This window comes from Planococcus citri, chromosome 5, assembly GCF_950023065.1.
Source record: "Planococcus citri chromosome 5, ihPlaCitr1.1, whole genome shotgun sequence".
NCBI lineage: Eukaryota > Metazoa > Arthropoda > Insecta > Hemiptera > Pseudococcidae > Planococcus > Planococcus citri.
In genome coordinates, this window is record NC_088681.1 from 29,059,879 (window position 1) to 29,081,130 (window position 21,252).

General features: G+C 32.8%; 1 protein-coding gene across 1 annotated transcript in view; it reads right to left on the minus strand.

Moving 5' to 3' along the window:
* The window catches only part of LOC135847264 (arrestin domain-containing protein 3-like), a 95,665-nt gene extending 86,333 nt beyond the window's left edge, over positions 1–9,332 (minus strand). Inside the window, exon 1 of the mRNA XM_065366721.1 lies at positions 8,982–9,332. The gene's annotated coding sequence lies outside the window, so the exon portion shown is untranslated. The remainder of the gene's footprint in view (positions 1–8,981) is intronic.
* Between the last annotated feature and the right edge of the window lie 11,920 nt (positions 9,333–21,252).

Genomic DNA, 21,252 nt, shown 5'->3' on the forward strand with positions numbered 1-21,252 from the left:
CTGCCAAGGAGAACTTTAAAAGTGGTCTTCGATTTTGACGGTAGTAGCATAGATATTTTTATTTGAGACTGGGCCATTTTCCTAAAATTATGGAGTGAAAAGAACCATGATTTTTTTGAAAATGGGTAAATTATTTCTTCAACTTGAGCATTGTTCTTGGCCACACTCAACCACGATTGCATTGCAAGATCCAATTTTGGAACAAGGGAGGCAATACCTTGATAGTTGATTGAAGACCCAACATTTTCAAAAAACTGCCCAGGGAACCTTTTGAACTGACACTCTCTCATTTGAAGATGTAAGGTACCTAGATCAAAAGGGCATGTCCTACAACCACTGTAACTAGTATTTCAGATACCTACTAACAGTCATTTTTGAATTTATGGCAAGTTTATGAAAATTTGAAAAATTCAAAAAAGTTGACCTCAGGCATTCCCACAAGACAAAAGTAGGTAAGTATGGGTTAATCAACGTATTACTTGAAGTGAAGAATTCCAAAAATCAGGAACTTTCTGTACATAGAAAAGTTTTTGAAACACGAGTAAATGACATTTCTCAAAAATTTCTGAGCCATAGGCATAAAAAAGAATGGCCCAAAAATACACCATCAATAAGAATAAATTTCAGATGCTGAGAGTCATTTTTCGATTTTTGGTAAATTTTGAAAAATTCAAATTTAGTCCATTTCTTATTTTTAAAAAAAAAAATCAGAAATTCATCAAATCGATATAGAAAGCTAAAATTTTGTTTACGTACCTTATTTTTGACCATTCGAGTCAATTGGTGATAATTTTGAACCGTTGTAGAGCCTTCAGCGGATTTCGGATTCTCCATTTTTGTCATAAGTGGGGTGAAAATGAAATTCTCAGCATTTCTGAATTTGGATTTTTCATGTTTGTGAGCTTTTCAATCGATTTAGGCTCATATTCTTTTGTGTTGGTTCAAATCTAAAACTTCTGCATTGAAAATGTTTTTTTTTTTTTTTTTTTTTTTTTTTTTTTTAGAAATAATGACTGGAAAAATTTTAGATTTGAACCGGCACATAAAGATTTTGAAAATATGAGCCTAAATTGATTGAATAAATAGCTGAATTTTATTTTCACTCTACTTATGGCAAAACTGGAGAATCTCCAAAAATCCACTCGAGGCTCCAAAACGGCTCAAAACCATCACCAATGGACTCGGGTGGTCAGAAATAGGATACAAACAAATCTTTCTGCTTTTCTTGTCAATTTGATTAAATTTTGATTTTTTCACCAGAAAAATAAAGTAGAAGATTTTTTTGTTTTCTTCCAGAAATTACGACTGGATTCATCCTTAAAGTGCTCAATTGTCATTTTTAAATATTTTGAAACAGCCGTACTCCTTCAATTTTTGATTGAGAAATCTCAGTAAAATGTCATAAAGCCCAACGATGCCTCGGAATGCTTCAATTCAATTCTCAAATTTTTTAATTTCAGAGCGCAGTTAGTGAGAGGACTGCCCTATGCTCTATTCCTGCGATTCGATAGGAACCTTTAGGTACACATCTCTCCATAGTACGTGAGTACTTTAAATCAAACGTGCTGAATAAATGGGTAGGTACCCTAAGTTACCAATCAAACGCCACGTTGCACCACTATAGCAATATTACACAATCAGTCATTCAAAAGTTGAGTCACTGTTTTCACTTCGTAAGAAACTGTATTCATACGGATCCCTTTTGCTTCATTGGTATGCATGTGCAATGATCGAAAGATGCCTTTGCCTATCTATAGGTACATCTACATACATACTCGTATCTTGTAGTGATGCAATGTGTGATAAGTTGATAACGGTTGATAGTTGAAACTGTTGAAAGGACCTCTCCTGGCAATTGTTACTACGTAACTATACAAAAATATTAGTCATTCATTAGGCATTCTAGCATTACAAGGTTGCATAGCTATACTTTCTTTCACGTTGTTTGGCTCGATTGTATGCATAAAATTGAGTAAGAAATAAAAGTTTCAATCTCTTTCTACCTGATTTACCCGTCAAAACTACATAGGACAATAAGGACATAAAGGATCGGTATCATTTTCACGTTTTCGTGTAAAACCCAAACAAAAACGCAATTTACGACGTTTGATTATGCAACTCTTGAATCACAACTTATATTCGTAAGTATTTTTCAATTTTATCATCAGATTTAGCAAAGAAAAGAGACTGGGAGCGTGTGGCATTCGGTCGCCATAGTGATAAAAATCATAAATGATTGTAAAACGTTGGAAATTCTCAAATAAGAAAAAACACCGCCGAGAATATTAATTTCTTCGGTATAGCATTTGAATAGCGTTGTAATATACGGAAAACACCGCAGTATAACGCAAACAACCCAAATTATCATAACAAAAAAAAAACTTAAGGGTTAAATTCGTATAATTCGGTTGTCGAGTGAGGCATTCTTCGCACGTTTTTTCGATATTTTTATTATATAACATTTTTTCGTATTCTCGAGTCAATTTTTAAAAACACCTTATAGTTCAAATACCACAAGGTTGCTGGTATCATTTTTATTTTGTTGTTTTTTCGTACATAAGCATCACAATAAACAAACATATTTCGCTATATAGTCGTTCGCTATACCTACATGGGAAAATTTTCTCTGCTACGAGATATGCGAACTCGTAATTGGCTTTTTATTCGCAAATTATTCATAAACTAGGCCGTTGGTTTATAAAACGAGCGCACGTGTTTAAATATAGGCTTAGAATAAAATTAAAAAATTCATTTCACATGTTAAAAGGTATCAGAGAAAATTTTCCGAATCAATGAATTTTTCTATGAAGTTTGTACTATATAGGTAGGTACATTTTTTAATTATTTTTTTCCCATTACGCACACGTCGTGTTCGATATTAATTTCGCATTTTTTGTGAATTTTTATACACTGTTTTTTTATTTTAAATTGTCAACATTTTTTTAGTCGAAGTAAAAATATTTCATATCTTATTAAAAAAGTTTCGGTAGTTGACAAAAATGTGTTTTATTAACTCGTTATTTATTCATTCGACGGTTATTAGGTACGAAATAAAAAAATTTTCGCTGCGAGTTATCAAGAATTTTTTAATAAATGCGCAACAGTTTTTCCGATCGAGCTATAAAAAGTGACATATTTATAAAGGGGAAAAAAATACAAATTATGAAATTTTCGTAGCGGAGATTAATGAAAAATACGTTAAAAATATAATGAATGATGTTTTGATTTTCATAATTTATTTAGGTTGGTAACGAAGTATAAAGTCTCTAGATACCCATTAAAATGTTGCTGACAATTTTTTCAACAGTTATTTATAGATATAAAATGAGGATACTTTTTCAGATATCTGCATGAGAGAAGATGTGAGAGAGATAGAAGTTCTCTGTCACGTCTACTGGAAAGTTCCAGATGATAAGGTTGTGTGCAATTGAGCATTTTGTACATTGAAAAATTAAGTTAGCCAATTTCGAAAAATTCAAATTTGGAAATCAAAATTTGGTAAGATTCAGGCAGAGAAAATTGTATTGATTTTTTAAATGAAAATTCTCAATATACTTATCCTCGGTTTTGATCTGAAAAAAATTCAGTCTAGCTAATCTGAAGGAAAAAGATCTAGTCTGAAAAAATGAATTTATGCATAAACTGTAACATAAAAATCACCCAATTATCACGTAAAATTTCATCGCTATGTGAGCCACAGACCATTTTAACCATCGTAGTCATTTTTGCCTTTTGAGAAAACTTGAGGCTTCTCAATAAGTATTTGTTCTCATCCTAGGAAATAAAGAGAAGGCAAAAATTGCAAGATCAATGATCATTTCTTGTTCAAAAAAGTTTTTATGAATAACAGGAGCAAAAAATTGTTCCCATTAGATTCTTTTCATTTTTTGAAAATCAAACCCTTGCCACTGTTTTCATTTTTTAGCACTTTAAATTTAATGTGACACAATTTTAGGAACAGTGAAGTTGAAAATTTTGAACTTGTAATTAAGAAAACGAAACCTTCGATTTCTTGATAATCGAGTTCGTTTATTTTTTCCTTAAGAATAGGTTCCCATAGGGTGGCTTACAAAAAAAAAATGGTCAGCCATTTTATCGAAAAATTGAGGGTCTTACAAAGTTATGTTGCAGGACCCAATTTTAATACCAAAAAACTGTGTAAGATGCTAAAAAGCGCGAATGGGCAAATGTACCTCTGTTATAACTCATCTGTCATCACGTTTGGAAGTCTATTTTAAGTGAATTTTTATGACTTAAATTTTTCTTTAAAAAATCCATAAGTGAGGGCGACTGGGAAAAGGGACCTCCCGACCAAAAAATCAATTTCTGTTTTCTTCGCTAAATTTTCGTAGGGACTCTTTAAAAATCGAGTGGAACCCTCAACAGGCCTCAATTTTCATCATTTCATCGAAGTTTTTTACTTTTAAGCGAGGCATGCATAATTTTATTACTCACAAAAATAGAAAAATGACGCAAAAAATTTGAAAAAAAAAACGTAAAAATGCGTAAAAAATTAAAATCTTACAAAAACTCATGACTTTAAAAAGAAATGAGTGACAAAAAATCTCAAAATAGTGATTTTCTGAAATTCAGTCTTTTCTTGTTTAAATCTATACCGTTTCGGAAAAAATGATGATAAACAGTTCTGAAGCCGATATGGACTTCAACATATCGAATCACACCAGACTTCAGCGACATTTGCAATTCTTCCAGGAATCCAAAATCTCCAAATCTCACCAGAAAACATGGACATTAACTCACCTGAGCTGATTTCCAGGTGGACATCTCGAATGTGTTTTTTATAGCCATATTCAATTCGCTCGAGATAAAAAGAGGAATGAAGCGAACCTCTGTTTTTTGTTCTTTTTTTTTCAGTCACCTCTTATGACAAGCAGGAACTACCTTGCGAGAGCCTCGTTATTGGATTGCTTGAAAAGTGTGGGTAAAGGTTCCATTTTTTACTGTTTGAAAAGAGTGTGCACAAATGAAAAATCTTTGGTAACCTTGAAGGACAATTTTTAGGATTTCAAGTAAGTGATAGGAGAACAATTCCAGAAACGAATTTTTTTTATTGAGAATGAAGAAAGAAATTCATCTAATAAAGATTCTCGTCCGAGCAAAAAAAATATACATACTCGTACGTCCAATTGTCCATATTATAATTTTCATTAGTCCAAAGACTTACCTACTAAAGATCCCAGTGGATTCAATTTTTTCAAACATTTTCAAAATATGTATAAGGCAGGTGTAGACCTATACAAACTGAAAAAGGTCAGAAAATTAAATTTTTCAATGTATAGAACTACCAAACTGGATATATTTTCAGACAAATTGTAAACGTGAAAAAAATATTGAGTTTTCGGAACCATGTCAAATACCCTGAGACTGTACTGGGTTTTCTTCATCATAAAAACCAAAAATTTGTCAATAATCATTGAAAATTCAGATTCCCGGAGCCAATTCCCAACAAATTTTTCTTGGCAGAACCACGTCACGCGGAGTTGTTCTTTTTCTTCTAATTTTCTAATGTGCTTGTATGTAGTAGCTCCATGTCGCTCGGGAGTTGGACAAACCATCGTACCTAAATGTAATAAACGTGTTGTATTAAATATTGAAAAGTATAGTAAGAAGGAGTCGGTAATACCTGAACGTTAGACTATAGGTACCTACCTACATAATAATTTGAAAAACATCGTGAAAATTCTATTCCAAAAATTAAATTAGGTGCCAATTTTTTTAAGAAAAAAAAATTTAATTCAATTAGGTATTTCATAGGTACCAAAGTAAGTACATTAGAAAATTGTTCGTTCTTTTGTCTTACCAAGTCTGCCAATTTTTTTTCTGCACATTATAAGGATAAGTAAGTATTTTCAAGATGGGTTATATTTAGAAAATAAAAACACGCGAAGAAAGAAAACAAAATAAGTTTACCTAGTACGGTAATTAAAAATTAATTTTTCTAATGAGTGGACACCATTTTGAAAAAATGTTCTTGCGACTTTGCTAAAAAATTACGAAATTTGGAATGTGCCTAAAGCAAGTTGTAGGATTTTTCAACTTCTGTTTTAACGTAAGTTAAGTCTTGATCGATTTTTTTTTCAAGTTAATTATTTTAACCCCTACTTTAATTAGAAGAGGGTATAACCCGTGAGAATATTTTATGAAGGTAGGTAGGTACTTGGAATTATTTCTTATCTTTGTTCAACTATTAGATCCCCCCCCCCCATAAGTTTCAGGAGGATGGAGTGTAGAAATGAAAATTTCAAAATCTCCACGTAAGTACATACCTATAGTTTAATCAATCAATCATAATTATTACCATCAGAACAAATAAAGGAGCACAAACGAGGAGTGTCTGCATTTAGTTAAACAATTAAAATCTACCTTAATCTGCAAGAATAATTTTCTCCTTTTTTTTCTGAGAGCATCAAGAATTTGCTCGCCCTTCCTCCCACCTGTTGAATTTGATCTTCTCTAATTCAAATTTTAAAATAGGTAGGTACCTCTACCTCTTTGTAAGAGAAAAATGAAAATGTCAAGTGACTCATTTTAATAATGGTTTTATTGATTTTCAAGAAGAAATTATTTTTCTATTCCTCACAATCAGAAACTTTTCCTTTACCTATTTGTCATTTAAAATAACTTTTCATTTTTGTACCTCTACAAATAACTATAAGTAAGTATTTTATGATACAGTGCTGCCAATTTTTTTGGTGTGAAAACATTTGGAAGTTTTTGGGTATTTTTTGAAATTGGCTATAATGACTAAAAATAGAGATTTTTTTCAGAAATATGTACCATCTCTTCGAGGATCAATATCCCTCCTACAAGGCACCCCCAAAGCTCGACATTTTTCTGAGTTACATTCAGCTTAAGATAAAGTTCTACACTTTTGGCCAAAATACTTCGACTATTATTTTCTTTTTGAATTAGATACCTACTGTAATGTGATCAATTTTAAAACATGTGCGTTTTTTTATAAAATTATCATAGGGGTAGCAAATAAGCATCAACCAAGTTTAATAGGGCTAAATTTGATTTTGGTTCACTCTGCAGTAGCTTACCTATCAAATCTGATTTTGTTAGAGAATATTTGGAATCGACTGCAGGATTTAAAACATTTAGAAACAGGCTAAATTATTTCATGATTGGGGGGGGGGGATGAAAAAATCTCAAACAATTATGCAAAATAAGTACTTGCGCTTGAAATTTTTTTGAATTCCATTTTCAAACAATTGAATAATTTTAAATTTTCAAAAATTCTCCAAAAATCCAAAAAAAGAATTCCGTTTTTCAAAATCGCAGAAGGAGATCAGCTGATGACGATCCAGTGTTAACCTAATGAAGTTTTGTAGGATTTTGTTAGTCTGAAAACCCAATGAATGTTGACTTTTGGCTACAAAAATGTCTTAAAAAATTTGCAAAAAAACTGCAAAATTTGTTATAAAAATCATTAGTTGCTGCGAATTCAAATATGTAGTTCTCTTGTTAAACCAGTAAGATCTTTTTTAAATCAATCGGCTTGCCATATCTGGCCTCGTTTTTTTACGAACAAAACACCCAATTCGAATCGCTCCAGCATCTCTTCGAAAAGTTAGCTTTCAGTTATGGAGCAGTCGGTACATTTATAACATCATTTCAATAACATTTGCATTTATTATTCACCCAGGCGTCCTTCTCCGATATCACCTGTAGCTGAAAATTCGAGCAATAAAAAATTATACCTGCCTAATGTCTGGCAAGAAAAGACAAGGCAAAAAAAAATAAAATATCAAATTACAAGCGTTTTAAAAAGGCTTTAGAATCTACAAAGTATGCACGTACGTACCTACATTTTTTTTTTTTTTTGAATGAAGAACATTTAGAATTAGGTGTATCAAATGTTGGTTTTTCGAAAAACAAAACAAAAAAAAAACACGAGGGAGTTGCGTCGATCGCGTGCCAATGTGGTATATCTACATGAAACAAAAAAGGCAAGAGATAAAAAACAAGGGAAGGAAGACGAGAAGGCGAATCTGTAAACCTTTACGAGGTAGTTAAAACAAACAAGACGAGCAAAAAATAATTTTAAATCTTCTTAACATCAAAGATTCGCTTAAAATCGAATGTAACGATACACGACCACGTACCTATTCTGTGTATTATATGCTGTGGCAAGAAACGTGGCTATTAATTTTTAATGAACTTTCACGATTCCGATACGAAACAAAAACATTTACGATTCGCATAAACTACCAGAATAAAGCTCTTAGCGTGTGTAAACAGTTTACATTACGTGTATAGTCATATTTTTCAGCATACTGGAATGAACATTTTGCCAAATTGTTCGCAAATAATCTCGTTATAGTATTACATTCAGGTACACGTTGAAAGGATTACTATTGCAGCACACACGATTAAAAGGCACACATTACAAGCGACGAGATAATCTATGGAAATATTTAGCGAAAGATTATGTAGCACAAATTGTCTCGACATGTGATACGATTTCCTCGTTTATGGGAGCGGAAAATTTACATTTTTCACCACCCAAATATACCTTACTCCCTGTCTGCTTACCAACGTATTTATTTACCTATAACGTATCAGGTGCCTCTCTGGGTCGACCACGACATACAAAATGTTGATACAATAATCGTCAACGCGACTTAAGTACCTTATGGGTAATTTTCCAATACCAATTGTATTCATTCAATTGTAACCAGCTCACTCGATTCATTTAACCGGGACAATTCTCGTGTTACGACTGGTTCATTGAAAAACTCGTCGAATTAATTGGGGGAAAAAGGTAAGTAGATCTTTTGCTGTTTAATTCGATACCCATTTTATATTAAATTACTTTCGGAAATGTTACTTTATCTGGGTACGGAATCGTAATTATTTAAATTCTAGTCGAGTCGAATTGTAAAAACAAACAATTCAACGTGATGAGCCTAATTTTTCCATTCTATACATGAAATTCTTTCAAGTCGCAAACTCACCTAATGCAAACATTTCGTAATCATTCCGGTAACACTGACACAATACTCGCGAACTGGCTAATATTTCACATCAAAATAATATAGGGGGAAAAAATCACATAACAAAAAACTACTAGTAAATCGACGAACGTGCGAAAAAAGCGAACCGAAGGTGATTTTCTTTTTCAAAACGTACGCGAAATGTGACGAGTGCGGCGCACACGCGACACGCGAACGAAAACCATCATCGTTGAAAGGAGACTGTTTTCCTCAATCTGTTGACACTGCGAAGAAGATATGTTGTGTTCCAGTTGAATCCTGCGCAAGATGCCTCCAAGTGTTCTCACCATTCGAGTACGTATACACACAGTACACACAATAAACATTGTACACAGAAGAGAAGATGAAACTGAAAATTTTATACACAGCATCGCAGCAGCGCATGCGAAAAACTTCACACAAAAGTCAGCGTAGTTTTTCTCACACTTCTGACGTGGTGTACTGTACACTTTTCCAGTGGCTAGTAAAAAATTGGAAAACTTTGCGGCCTCGTGTAGCGTAGCCAGCTTAAACATTCCGGGTTTGTAGAAACGAAACGATGGTTAATAATGTTTTTTCACATCTATACTGTCGAGAGAACCATTAAACTGGCAGGTACACGGTTGAGGATTAGAATTGAATTTTTCTTCAAAGCTAATCTCTCCTTTCTTTTGCTTGTTTACGTAGGTAGGTGGTTTTCTATACCGTCTCGTCTTCTTTGTTCGTTGGTGAAAGTTGAGGTCCAGGTGACCAGAAATGAAGAAAATCCGAAGAGAAAGATAATCTTTAAAAATTACCTTCTTACGAGTTCTTTTTGAGTGATTTTTTTGGAAAGTTTGTAGACTAACAAGAAATCACTTTCATTGGTTGATACATTAGGTACCTCTATGTACGAGTAGGTATAAATTTTTATGTGTAGAAGGTGATTTTATTTATGTTGCGTTTCTTTGGAAAGCATTGAATTTGAAGACCGACGAACGAGCAAAGAGAGGGGGGGGTTTCCGTTTATCGGAGTACGGAATGGCAGCTAGATACCGATAGTGGATCATGTGTAGATACTTCTAAGTATACAATATTGGCTATTTGGCCCCCCTCAAAAATTTGGTTGACATGTATTTTTATTTTGGAATTTTTCAAAATCAAAAAGCCTCATGATATTTTACCTTGTGAAACTAATTTTGGAACTTGAATCTGGCAATAAGATAATTTCTTAATTTTTACACTGAACCTACATCTCTTTTTCCCCCTTCAAATTACAAAATGTAATTTCAAAAAATTCAAAATTTTTGCAGTTTTGTTAGGTACATAAATTAGAAATTTTCTAGTTCTTAGGTGCCAAACTTTTCTGAATTTCAAAATATTCCAAGCAGAAATTTTCTGAAATCAAAAACCTATACAAGTGATATTTGAAAAAATGAGTGTAATCAAGTAATTAAATCTCCTCTCCGGTAATGATTACAATTACTTATTAGTCTGATGGGTGGTTAAAGTCAGAATATATTCACAAAGAATAGGCGTATTGTTCCCTATGGTTTCTAATCCAACTTCACATTAATGTATATACATTAATGTGAAGTTGGACTACGTGAGACCCTGAGACTATAGTCTCAGGGTCTCACGTAGTCTCACCTATTCAAACTACCAAGTATAGGTTCGACAATATCCACAACTGATATAATAGTTAGAGTGTATATTTAATTGTAGACGCTTGCAATGAGATAAGAACTCGAAACTACTATATCTACACTCATATGTAAGTATATTTGTGGTATATTTACAAATATACACCTTACCAATACACACAAATTAGCAAGATAGAGTATTACTAATTGTACCTTAATTAAGAAAATACTATACACATACCACAGCAATGATGAAAAGGAATCCGTGTTCGTGATAGACCTCTTAAAATAGTAACATATATCACAACAATTTAAGGGCTTGATGTAAAAAACATAAATATCGCAACAATTTATCACATATCACAACATGACACACACAAAGGGCTCAAGTAATGATCAGGTACTCGAGATTACCATCTTAGGTCATCTATAGTTAGAGGACATACATAAGTATCAATATCTACTTTTGCAGCGTTATGACGCCATTTAGTTGAATGTTGTTGTGGCACCAGGTAGCAAGTGAAAAAAACTTAGTCATTTACGCGAGCGTTTTTCCGGCAACTGTTTATTCATTAATAAAAACCAACTAGTGCCTCTATATTATATGAGTATAGAGTGATGATTAAGGGTATAAGCAACAGCGCCATCTAATCAAAACATTTTACAACGAATTTTTACAAAAGAATACATCGAAAACCAATGAGACCTGAAATGGGTGCCACAACGTCTGTTGACTATATAATTTTACCAGTATATTAAAAGGGACTTTTAAATGTCGTTGTGGCACCAGTACAAAAATTTGCCTAATGACCCCTGGCAGTGCCCTGATGACATTCTACACGATTTTAAATAAAATACGTTGTGGCACCATTTGGTGGTGCCACAATGTAAATTTTGGTGCCTGAACGTGTGTAAAGTATATAAAATGGTGCCACGAGTACATCAATTATGAGTATAACAGACTAAATTCTCTTTTGTATTTCTTCGCCTGCGCCCCAGCTACTCATGCAGTGACGAGAGAAAGTTCCAGCTTGGTGCATGAAGCTGAACTGTTCCAGTCACCTTTGGGTTTGGCTTGAATGGGTGTTAACACTTTTAACACATAGACCAAGGAGGAGAATAATACAGTCACAATCATAGTATCACATACTGGCATGGAGGCTATCTCACATGGTCAAGTTGACAAATGCTTGATCAGACATGATCATCTGGATCAAGTCTTCAGCCTGATCCAGACACCAAGCCTGCAGTTTATGCTGATATCTTCTGCAGACTAACACCCAGTACCAGTCAGATGTGTTTGTACTTTGTACAGACTCAAGTTATCTAATTTCTTATAAGGTCACTGACCTATCTGTTTAGGATCTCATGGTAGTCTGTTTGCCTATCTGTCCGCTGTGTTGCTGCGTAGGTACACCTGTCTGGCTTCTCAAGGTCGTCTGTCTGCTTGTTTGTCCTATCAAGGTCATTGACTCATCTGTCTGGTTTCTCAAGGTTGTCTGTCTACCATGTCAGGCCTCCCAGAAGTTTAGTAATTGAAGACATCATAGCAAAAAGGACATCATAATTATGTATGTGTGAAAGTTGTATTTTAAGAAAAAGCTGTTTGAAAGTTTGAGTGCTTGTGAAGTTTGGAAATGTGCATATTTGAACATGGTGACGATTTTATCTTATTTTCCCACTATCCAACCATACAAAATGCTATGAACCATCAGTCTGGAGGAAACTGTGTGTTAGTAGTAAGCGCTCAAACATTTCGAATTATATGTCCTTTTTGAAGCAAAAAATCGGCCAATTTTTTTTTGATTTAAAAATGTTTTTGAGCAAATTTTTGGATTTAAACCAAGTAAATAATGGTTGACAACATAAAATCGACCATGAGTAACCCATTATCTCTGAAAAAATATCGCTATAATATGTTAAGTAAAAAAATAGCAAAAAAGACAAGTTTTTGGCCAATTTTTTTTCTTGATTTAAAAATATTTTTGAGCAAATTTTTGGATTTAAACCAGGTGAATAATGGTTAACAACACAAAATCGACCACAAGTAACCCATTATCTATGAAAAAGTAAATTTTTAATCGACTTTGTAGTTTTAAAATGGCAATAGCTCACTGGTTTTTCGACTTTGTGAAGTGGGGGTGGTCTCATATGATAGAGGAAGATCTAAAGAATAACAATACGGATTCGTCTCAAAAAGGACATATGTGTCATATATACTTCTTTTTGTTATGACGTCTTCAATTTTTTTTCAAGTTTTCAAAAGTTAGCGCAATGACTGGAATTTAACGCAATTTTTCCCAAACTTTTAAAAGTCAGACATTATGAGGAATTGAACAATTTTTTTCCAAGTTTTCAAAAGTCTGCGTGATGAAAATTTTGGACTGACCCACGGCTCAAAAAATAGGTATATCCAATATCCATATCAATCAAAAACAGACTGTAAAAGGCTCTATTGTCAACACATCTCCTAAATCCGACCCCCACCCTATATCATCCAATAATGCTGGATTGCTGGAATCTTCACGGAAAAAAATTGTTTCTTATTCCTTTTCAACAAAAAAAGCGAATGAGACCAAAATCATCACTGTAAAGTAAAATGGTGAAAACATGAGCAGAAACAAAAATCAAAAACTCATGTCCCAATAAGGATTGAAATTTGTAAAAATTGGAACATTTCTTAAAAATCCGACTAAAATTAATGTGGGAGGCAGGCTTTTAGAAAAATTTTTGGCACAGGTTGAATCAGAATGGGATAGGTTCTACTTACCCTTTCTTTTCCCAATCCCCTCAGCTTCAAATTTCATTTTGAAAGTTGAACTTTCAGAGAAAAATGTTAATGGTTGAGCTATATTTTAAATCCAATTTTTACTCAAAAAATCGATGATAGCTTGTTTCAACCTCACTTTTGTCTTTTGAAGGAGATAAAATATGTTGATGTTGATAAAGGATAAACAAAAACGGCTTCCTCTCTTTCATCTCCATTCATCCTATTTCATTCTCTCCCACCCAAATGATCAAAAGATCAATCAAAATAGCTGCTCTGCCAATTGTTGGTTTATCAAACTTTGAAAAAAAACAACATAGGTAGGCCTACTTTAAAATAAAGTAAATAGAAGCAAAGCTAAGATAAAACGATCATCTTCAGTTATTACCACATTTTAACCTTTTTCAAATCCTCCTCAAAAAAGCCATTTTTAGCCGTCACCATGACAGTATCGAGAGAGGGAAAAAAATGAGAAACCGAAACATGTCCTAGATTCATAGAAAAAACTAAAAATTTCCACCAAAGTGGAGTACGAAAAGCATAACGAAAAAAAAGCTTTATAAAGGAGTACACATATGAAAGTATAGATATCGAAAAATGATTTATAATTCGAGTATTTACCAAACGACAACGACATCGCAAAAAACAACCATTTATTTGTTAGATGTATTTGTACGTTTCTTCCTTGTACATAGAAAGCTGTCGATAACTAAAAGAGAAAAAAAAGAAATAAGACTTCATAATTCGACACAAAATGCGGGTACGTACCATTTTTCTGGTAAAAATGAAAGAAAACTCGTAGAAATGGAGAAAAAATAAATTCGTTTTGGAAAATACTCGTACGGGGCTAGTGCATAAATTGCATTAGTTTCTGGTCCTGTTTTAACAACCTTTTTACCCTTTTTGATTGCGCCGTTTTTTTTTTGCTCGCTCGGTGCGATTTCTGCCCGATATAAGATTTATATCCCGAAGGAACAAAAAAATATCATCGAATTTTCTAATACGAATGCGATTCGAACCTTTGATAAATAACCGCATGAACACAATAAGGAAAAAATAAGAATGCAATAAATATCCAACGTAAATATAATTTTATCAACGATTTTGCCGAAATTTACTCCCCAAAAAACGGAAGAAAATCTATTTCCAATGCAGTATGACGAATGTTTGACGATATAGCCTTCGTTATCGTGGCTTTCTCTCATTGAAAAATGGTTTCTCTTTGGTTGGTGAATTTTCTCGTATAGGTGCCTTGTTACACATGTTGGCAATTTTATATATATGCATGTAGCTAGGTACCTACTATAGGCGTAGTGATATTCGCTTTTGGTGGAAAAAGCAAAACTTCTCGTTTGGTTTTGTATGTAAAATATAATTATAACTTCAATGACGTAGTTTTCCAATTGGCTTAGTATCATAGGTTTGAAATTTTCATTTGAAGCTTATACAAACAAGTTTTCAATTAGTGAAGTTGGGCCGAGAGAATTTAGGAAAAATTCAACGCGTAGGTAAACTTTTAGTTAATGAATTAACCAGATCGAGTATTGCGTATAACCTCGTGTAAGCTTTATTTTCAAAAGTCGTTTCAAATGCTAAATTGACATTTTAAACCTAATATATTGAAATATATACCTAAACGTTTAATCAAAATCCATTTTTCACCGAGTAATCCGTATTTCTAAACGGATTACACGTAGCATAGTTACTTTTTTATCCATTTTTTCAAATTAAATAGGTATTCGACTTAGTTTTGAAAAAATGGTATATCGGTACGTTTGACGAGAGAAACTTTAACCAACTAATGCAACGAATGAAATCGATTCATTTGAATAGATTTTTTTTCGATTATACGAGTCGATGAATATTTTTATTATCGGAGTAATTTCAGAGCTTTCGAATTTCACTAACGAATTATCTTGTAAGCGGTTAAACTGGTAGCTGGAAAATTCACCAACTGTGGTTTAATATCGACGCGAATTAGCTGTGTGTTTTTTTTTCAAAATAACTCAGCGAGCTTATTGGAAGTTTAATACATTCTAACCATAGAATTACAGTAATTAACATAGTAGTCTAATTATGGTAAATACTCGTAACTTGGCAACTAGTGAAAAGTTGGTTTTAAGCTTTGATTGCGTTAAAAGTAGCTGGTTGTACCGAGTCTCCAGAGAATCTTCTTTTAATTCTGCACAGTTTTTTAACAACTTGATGTAAAATTTTCAGTAGCTCTTTGAAATAAAAGACCTAAAAGTATAGGCAAAATTGGTCTTTCTTTTCAAGTGTTCTATGCTTTATTTGTATCATTTCTTAATAATTCTTAAATCATAAATATCATAGGTAGGTAGTTAGGTACTTATGATGTCGTTAGGAAAATCACCTCAGCTTTTTTCCATAACCAAACAAAAAGGCATTAGGTATTTCATTAGTACCTAGAAAGATACGTATTTTTCTCTCAATTTTCCTTTACTGTAAATTTTCACCTTTATAGATCCCAACAAGATGGCACAGGTAGGTATAAGTTAAGTAAATTCAAACGAAAGGTGATACGTATCAATTTTAGCCGTAAAAAAAGGTAATACCATGCTGTCAATTATTTAACTGACATCAAGGATAACTGACGAGTAAGTATACCTGAAGTGAACTTTGAAATACGTAGCAACATATAGGTAGGTAATATCTACTCTCATAGGATATGTCTGTGCGCACGGATGCTTTTTTTTTTTTAAAGGATCTTTAAAGTTTTTAAAAATCTGGACAACAACAAAAAAAAACATTCGAGACATCCTTTGTCAACATTCCAACATTCGTTAAATGTTGATAAGTCGAGTAGGTATTATTAAAATGCTTGTCATTGTACTATTTTTTGTTGTGCTGTTGGTAGGCTAAGTATAGGTAACGATTGTTGTAGAGAATTTCCTGTCATCGTGTATAGTACCTAGATAGGAAGTAATGTTTAGAGGAATAATATCTTGTTGCTTGTGTATTATGGGTGGGTTACATTTTTTTTTGTCTGGTGTAGGTAAATATTCATTACATAAGAACGGATCAAACTCGAGGTACATATAAATTATTAATAAAATACGGGCGATAAAATCAATTTCAATTAGAACCCATCACACCTTTATACGTTTACGGTACCGTATGTTAGCCCACATTTAACGAGGTTATTTACATATTTAATTACCCGATTTGCATTTTATACCTACGAGTATAGATATCTACCCTAGTTTTTTCAGTTTTCTAAAATATCGGTCAAATGCGTTACTACTTATTGTGTACATGAGACACCCAAGTATACCTATTAACAAAAAATATTTTTCAAATGATGATATAATTTTAATTTTTTGTTTCGTTTTGTAGTTTTTTATGATATTGGGCAAAAATTTTCACCTTCGGAGTTCCTTACTATATACAGGGTACCTATATATCAAAAAAGTGAAATTCTGCAGTATCATCACCATAAATTTTTAGATAAAGGGGATGAACTCTTAACACAGGCACTACGAGTAAATACCTGAAGGGTAAATCGAGTTCATGAGCGAAATTCAAGACTAACTAATAAATCAATGACTGGCCAAAAAAAAATTCCCACAAAAGAAGTCTACGAAGCCTTTGCACAGCGTAAAGAAAGTCAATGGTCATAAAAAAATTCTCTTTAAAAAGCAATTTTTCTTACCAACTGTTCAGTTTGCTGTAGAAGAGGGAGAGGAAGTATATGTATAAATGATGTTTAGTACCTCTTTGAAAAATTTAGGAGTACGTTGTGCTCTTTTATTCGACTTCCCGACGCCATTGATTTTTGAAAATAAAAACCATTTACATTACATAGGTAGGTACAGTTTTTTTTGGAGGGTCAAAAATGAAATTTCAATTTCAACGTTTAAATTTTAAGTAAAAGTGTTTCGAAGGGAAAAAAATGGGGAAAAAAATTTTTATTTGAAAAATAAGTAGGTAGATTGTTATGAATAAAAAGAAGGAAAATATTGAAAATATCTGGAAACGAGTATTAGTAGAGTGGTATTACATGCAAATAAAACATCATCGAAATAAACATGAGATGAGGTAATTTATTCTGATAGGTATCTATGAATTTAAAAAAAATACTCCTTGAAAAGTTTTCTGATTTCCTTGGGAAAATTTTTTAGAATACAAAATGTTCAAGTGTAATAGTTACCTTTTTCTTTTATTTTTCTTGGTACTTGAACTGCTTGAAGTAGAACATCTTATTTCAAAACGTGAAAATACAATTTTTTCAAAATTCTATAATTTGACCATTTTTTCCAAACATTTTTATCGATAACCTCATCTCCTCCCTCCCCCTTCTCTATAAATACAGGCTACTTTACCCATAATTCCTACGTAAAAAAGAAAATTCTCTTTTTAAATTTCCTACCAACTCGAATAAAACAGCCTCAATTCCCATTAAAAAGTGATGGTTTTTCGTTTTTAAAAAATCATCTGTAGCAACCCATTCCTTAAGTTTTACACCGATAATGCCTAGTGTTAAGTTAAACGACAATGACAAGTTGAACAGATTTTCTTAACAGCACCCTAAGACGCGATGGTGTATTTTATCGAATAATGTCTCTTTTTTTTTTTGGTTTTTCCTCTCTTTTTTCCACGACCTTCTTCATTTTCACTTGGCAGATTTTTTCCTCCATCGAATGGAACCATTTTGTTAGCCTTTTTCACTCTTTTCATTCATTATTTGATATGCCTATTGTAAAGTACCAAAAAAAAAAAAAGGAACAAGAAGAGATCCGTAGACAAAGCCATGTTTGATAAATGGTTCTAGTTTTATTAAAATTGCGTTTTAAAAGGTTGTTAGATTAGTACATATCTGTTTCTGAATTGATTTCATTTGCGGATTTTGCGTTTATTCGCAAATATTACCAGTGAGCTTTTGCACCTTCGAGAGAGAGATAGACAAATTAATCGATTCGACATTACAGAATGTGTTTTTTCTGTAAGTAAGTATAGGTATGTTATTTAACTAGCATGACGTTTGAGAAGATTTTAAGCCTTATTAAAATTTCACAATTGAGTTATACTTATTATACATGAAATCTTTTGAAGTCGATGTTTCGTATTATCTTTTATACGATATATATTTTGCATTACGTAGATAGTATCAACTAATATTAGGTAATTTAATGATAGAGAATTTTAACTTTTTTTTTTCAAACGAATTATTAAATTTTAATTATAATTAATGCATCTGAAAAAAAAATATTGTAAGTACTTTGGGTTGTAGGCTACATTATCGGTGGTTAAGGCAAGTGAAACGTTCATCTTTGATTTATTATTTAAGGTTCCTACTTTCATCAAAGACTTCAATCAAATGTTCGCAGTCTAGCTTGTTTGATTTTCAGTGAATTTAGAAAAAAAAAAAAAATAACGATCCTTGAACTAAATTTAAATTCTTCAAAGTTATCACCAGACGTCAGATGTTTTAGAATTCTTTAGGCTGTAAAATACTTCTGAAAATGCGCGAAATTTGAAAGTTAGGTACTTATTTTATTCGTTTCTAGTACCTGTACCTATTAAAATATGTTAGATGATTTACGTTTGATATTTTATGCATATAGGTACACATATTTGTAAGCGTGTTTCTCTTTGTAGGTAAGGTAACTAAGAATTTTACGAGCCTATTCATACATTTATACTTACCTGCGTTTTTGTGATAAGAAGTAAATAAGTAGGTACCTATTCATTACTTTTTTTGCAAAAATTATACGAGTACCTACCTATGTACTATCTGGTAGAATTTTTTTTTAAATTCTTGCGTCAAAATTAAATAAAGAATTTAAATTTCAAGTAAAATTGGCCAAAATATTCAACTTTTTAGCAACATAGAGTACGTAGATTGCATGAGGGAAAAAATGTCCATATTGTTTTGTATGAAAAGGCAACAAGCATCCTCCAAGTACAAATATAATCAATATTTTTTTAATACCAAGTGGAATAAAAGCCAAACCAGCATTAATACATAATATCCAACAAAAAACTCTTATAAAAAAGAAAAATCATTATATCCCATAACCTATAGTGCAACACGTTATTATACAATCAACAGAAGTTGGACCAACGCGAGCGTTAAAAAAGCAAGAATTCATTTTTATATAACAGCAGCAGGAAAATAATTAAAGACGATTTTTGAAACGGAGTTATTCATTAAACATGGAACTTGTATAATATCGCTCGTTGAATATATCAACTGGAAATAATATACATTCTGTACGTAATAAAATTTTAACGACAATCAAAAACTTTATAATGAAGCTAACTCTCGCGCTAAAAGCGAAACTTATAGTCCTGCACCCCTGCTCAGTGCTCAACCTGCAGCTCGCGTAGTACATTCGGCATACGAAACGTAAGGGTGAAAAAAAAACATCAAACAAATCAAAAATTGGAAGAAAATTCTACCGAGAAGTTTTGACTTTATACGAATACCGTGAAGGGGGTAGGGGGGGGGGGAAATCAAATACTACAAAATCCTATATACCAACTATCAATTCCTTTAGAGGGTAATTTTTGTTTACTCGACACACGTCTGTAGGGATGTATTGAAAATTCGAGACAGAAATATCAAAAGTTATTTTTGATATTCGCGTACACCGCAGATTGAAAAAGTCTTTCTATCTTATTGAATTTACTTCGGAATTCAATACATCACTCTGTGAGAATATTCCCGCTTATTTCATTTTTTTACCCTCACAATTCGACGTTATTTGCAATAATTGACCAGATTTAAAATGTAATTCTCATTTCAACGACGTAGGTATTTACTTTATACACGGTTACGTACCGTTCAGATTCATAGATATGACGTATACGTACAATATAATACGGCGAACTGAGAAAGCCACCGTTGAAATATACCTCGTATTTTGGCGCGTTTAATATAAATTCTAAGTGTGACACTTGAAAATTTATCGAACGAAAACACATTGCGACACCTTGGTTTCAACATTGCTTTTTGTACGCTTTATTAATCATCATAGATATATGTACTTTGTCCCATTAATGATTTGTACCGGGTTATACAAATATCAGACAACAGCTGGAAAAAATTTCATTATAGATTAAACAAGTATACGAAAACCTGTCCTAATTTACTGCATTACTAAATCCACAATCAGCAACTGGAGCAACCTCAGTCGCGAATATTACATTACGTACACTCTAGAGCGAAAAATCTACGATTCTTTCGAAAATGTCCTCTCTTTAAGGGCCCACATCTCCTTTCCAGGGGTACCTCCACCACAGATAAAACTGTGAGATTCCTGGCGCAGAAATCCTCTACATATTACAATACCTACTTAGGTACTTTCCACATTTGAATTTTTTATTAAACATGTTACCTGGAGTTGAAATCAGACATTTAAAATTTGTAACTGTGTTAAAAAAAAGTGATGGTTTATGTCTCAGATCCAAAATTTTTCCTGCTGTTTTTTAAGGTGTACCGGCATTTTTTCATCAAATTCCCTCACCAAATTTCAAAACCAAAAAAAAACTGCGCTACACCCTAAAGACCAAGAGAACGTATGATCACTTGATTCCAGCCGTCGACTGTGGCATGAGTCTTGTCAACAATGGAGGTTAGGCGTAATTAAGTATATTTGTCGGCATGCAACAGTCGAGATTTATCTCAAGTTGCATCGTTCCTTTGTTTTCACCCAATGCAGATTTGGGATTAATGTGTTTTATTAATCATTCTAAGTTGGATTTACCCAAAGGGATAATCTAATGTTCAGTTACCTTTTTTGGCCAATTTGAGATGTGCCCAGGCATCTACGAACTGGAGTGTGTGTTTATCCGTCCTTCTATAAGTAACGCAGCCATCAACAGCCACTATTATTGGGGT